The sequence below is a fragment of the Schistocerca nitens genome, chromosome 10, assembly GCF_023898315.1.
Source record: "Schistocerca nitens isolate TAMUIC-IGC-003100 chromosome 10, iqSchNite1.1, whole genome shotgun sequence".
Taxonomy (NCBI): Eukaryota; Metazoa; Arthropoda; class Insecta; order Orthoptera; family Acrididae; genus Schistocerca; species Schistocerca nitens.
In genome coordinates, this window is record NC_064623.1 from 34,691,115 (window position 1) to 34,695,322 (window position 4,208).

At 51.8% G+C, this 4,208-nt stretch overlaps 1 non-coding gene across 1 annotated transcript; it reads left to right on the forward strand.

Annotated features, from left to right (window-relative positions):
* Positions 1 to 1,989: 1,989 nt before the first annotated feature.
* Positions 1,990 to 2,064, forward strand: Trnas-cga (transfer RNA serine (anticodon CGA)). The gene has a single exon. It is a non-coding gene; the product is annotated as a tRNA-Ser (tRNA).
* The last annotated feature ends 2,144 nt before the right edge of the window (positions 2,065 to 4,208 follow it).

The window sequence follows — 4,208 nt, forward strand, 5'->3', positions numbered from 1 at the left end:
GTCAGATACATCACATGATCACACTGACAGAACCACAGGCACATAGACACAGGCAACAGAGCATGCACAATGTCGGCACTAGTACAGTGTATATCCACCTTTCGCAGCAATGCAGGCTGCTATTCTCCCATGGAGACGATCGTAGAGATGCTGTATGTAGTCCTGTGGAACGGCTTGCCATGCCATTTCCACCTGGCGCCTCAGTTGGACCAGCGTTCGTGCTGGACGTGCAGACCGCGTGAGACGACGCTTCATCCAGTCCCAAACATGCTCAATGGGGGACAGATCCGGAGATCTTGCTGGTCAGGGTAGTTGACTTACACCTTCTAGAGCACGTTGGGTGGCACGGGATACATGCGGACGTGCATTGTCCTGTTGGAACAGCAAGTTCCCTTGCCGGTCTAGGAACGGTAGAACGATGGGTTCGATGACGGTTTGGATGTACCGTGCACTATTCAGTGTCCCCTCGACGATCACCAGTGGTGTACGGCCAGTGTAGGAGATCGCTCCCCACACCATGATGCCGGGTGTTGGCCCTGTGTGCCTCGGTCGTATGCAGCCCTGATTGTGGCGCTCACCTGCACGGCGCCAAACACGCATACGACCATCATTGGCACCAAGGCAGAAGCGACTCTCATCGCTGAAGACGACACGTCTCCATTCGTCCCTCCATTCACGCCTGTCGCGACACCACTGGAGGCGGGCTGCACGATGTTGGGGCGTGAGCGGAAGACGGCCTAACGGTGTGCGGGACCGTAGCCCAGCTTCATGGAGACGGTTGCGAATGGTCCTCGCCGATACCCCAGGAGCAACAGTGTCCCTAATTTGCTGGGAAGTGGCGGTGCGGTCCCCTACGGCACTGCGTAGGATCCTACGGTCTTGGCGTGCATCCGTGCGTCGCTGCGGTCCGGTCCCAGGTCGACGGGCACGTGCACCTTCCGCCGACCACTGGCGACAACATCGATGTACTGTGGAGACCTCACGCCCCACGTGTTGAGCAATTCGGAGGTACGTCCACCCGGCCTCCCGCATGCCCACTATACGCCCTCACTCAAAGTCCGTCAACTGCACATACGGTTCACGTCCACGCTGTCACGGCATGCTACCAGTGTTAAAGACTGCGATGGAGCTCCGTATGCCACGGCAAACTGGCTGACACTGACGGCGGCGGTGCACAAATGCTGCGCAGCTAGCGCCATTCGACGGCCAACACCGCGGTTCCTGGTGTGTCCGCTGTGCCGTGCGTGTGATCATTGCTTGTACAGCGCTCTCGCAGTGTCCGGAGCAAGTATGGTGGGTCTGACAAACCGGTGTCAATGTGTTCTTTTTTCCATTTCCAGGAGTGTATGTAAATGCTCATTTTTTTAAATTTTATTTTACACGTCTAGTTCCCTAGGACCAAGTTGAGGAGCAAATATTGAATGTCATGGAACGCGTCAGTACATGATATTATAACATAAAAGTAGTAACAAGTAAAATAAGAAAAGGACAAGCGATAAGTTTATGTGTACGCAATCAACAATATAGCACAGGAATCAACTTAATTTTACAAGGAACTCCAGAATGATATTTTCACTCTGCAGCGGAGTGTGCGCTGATATGAAACTTCCTTGCAGATTAAAACTGTGTGCCCGAACGAGACTCGAACTCGGGACCTTTGCCTTTCGCGGGCAAGTGCTCTACCAACTGAGCTACCGAAGCACGACTCACAGCCGGCACTCACAACTTTACTTCTGCCAGTACCTCGTCTCCTACCTTCCAAACTTTACAGAAGCTCTCCTGCGAACCTTGCAGAACTAGCACTCCTGAAAGAAAGGATATTGCGGAGACATGGCTTAGCCACAGCCTGGGGGATGTTTCCAGAATGAGATTTTCACTCTGCAGCGGAGTGCTAGTTCTGCAAGGTTCGCAGTAGAGCTTCTGTAAAGTTTGGAAGGTAGGAGACGAGGTACTGGCAGAAGTAAAGCTGTGAGTGCCGGACGTGAGTCGTGCTTCGGTAGCTCAGTTGGTAGAGCAGTTGCCCGCGAAAGGCAAAGGTCCCGAGTTCGAGTCTCGGTCGGGCACACAGTTTTAATCTGCCAGGAAGTTTCAACTATCACTTACTTCAGATGCCGTTAGAATGGTAAAAATGGCACCATTAAGTCTTCGAACATGATCCTGAACGTCGGACTTCCATAACAGTCTATCTATCTGAACACCAAGAAATTTCAACTGTTCAGTTTCACTAATCGTATGCCTACTCTGTGATACTAAAACGTCGGGCTTTGTTGAATTGTGTGTTAGAAGATGTAAAAACTGAGTCTTTATGTGATTTAGCCTAAATTTATTTTCTGCAGGCAATGAAATTATGCCATGAGCTGCACTATTCGAATCAGTCCCACTGTTACACACAACATCCCTTACTACCATCAGCAAACAGAAATACACACAAAAAAAGCTTTGCATCACCCCAGTTCCCAGAACTCCTGAATACAGACGTTGACTGTGAATATTGTATCACAGACGCAGTCCCTTTGATTGTTCAGAGATGTCACGAAACCCGCCCAAAGATGTAAGCAACCATGCATGAACAGCCGATCAGTTCCAACCATTCCACAAGGAAGGAAGTAAACGGCTCGGGTTGTCTATAGTGCAACCATGCCTAGACGGTCAATACTGCCAGGAAGACCTCTCAACAAGAGGAGTGTCCAGGCGTCCAGGAGTGAAACAAAGCGATGTTGGTCGGACAAGGAGGAGATACAGAAAGACAGGAACCGTCGATGACATGTCTAGCTCAGGTCGCTCAGGGGCTGCTATTGCAGTGGATGACCGCAAATTTACCACAGAGTAGCTGGTCTGTCCCATGAAGTCTTGGGCTTCGCAGCTGCTCACGGTTCCACAGGATGGTCGGCACCTCACACCATTCCTTCTCAGTCAGCCCTGAGTAGGTGTCTGGTGAGGGCTATCTAATTCTCTATTTGCCCAACCTGTTGGCGTCATATTTTAGACCTTCTGACATCCCTCACTAGGCCCTTCAACTCTGCTAAATCATTTCTGTTAACCAGCAGGGAGTGTCGGTGCAAATTTACCACATAGTAGTTGGACTGTCCCATGTGAGGTCTTGGGCTTCGCAGCTGCTTACGGTTCCACCGGATGGTCGGCACCTCACACCATTCCTTCTCAGTCAGCCCTGAGTAGGTGTCTGGTGAGAGCTATCTAATTCTCTATTTGCCCAACCTGTTGGCGTCATATTTTAGACCTTCTGACATCCCTCACTAGGGCCTTCCCCTCTGCTAAATCATTTCTGTTAACCAGCAGGGAGTGTCGGTGCAAATTTACCACATAGTAGCTGGACTGTCCCATGTGAGGTCTTGGGCTTCGCAGCTGCTTACGGTTCCACAGGATGGTCGGCACCTCACATCATTCTTTCTCAGTCCGCCCCCAGTAGCTGTGTGGTCAGCGCGATAGAATGTCAAACCTAAGGGCCCGGGTTGGATTCCCGGCTGGGTCGGAGATTTTCTCCGCTCAGGGACTGGGTGTTGTGTTGTCCTAATCATCGTCATTTCATCCCCATCCACTCGCAAGTGGCGTCAGATCGAAAGACTTGCACCCGGCGAACGGTCTACCCGACAGGAGACCTTAGTGACACGACCTCGTACGATTTTTTCTGGGAAGGACTTCCCACCTTGAAAACAAACTTCTTTTGTGGAACACTTGCGCCTCGCTGCACTGACCAACTCAACTCATCCAGTCGTACAAACTGGTCTTGCACTACGCAATGTGATCTACTGGAAAGGCACTGGACCGCACCCAATAGAAAACACCGCATGGTATCTGCTCATGGAGTGGTGTCGACGGTGACTTTGGCTGCGCTGGTCCTTCTGGTACCTGGCCCTCACCCACTATGGTGGTTGCTCTAAAGGACCTTAGCGAGACGTCGGCACACGGACAGTGCTGTCGAACGTGAACTTTGAGCGTGCCGAGTTCAACGTGCCGCTGGACGCTCAGAAACGATGCGACTTGTGAATACGGTGCGTGGGTCCCATCGTGGCGTACACGATCGCAAAGCGCCCCAGCGGCCGTTGTGGGATGTTTGTAGCGAGGCCTACGAGAAAGACAGGCCGCGGCGCGTAAGTCATGAAGGTAGGCCTGAACTCGCTCGCTCGCTCAGCTCAGCAGACGAAATGCGTTTATAAACCTGTTAACTCGCAACTGGGCGTGTAAGTACT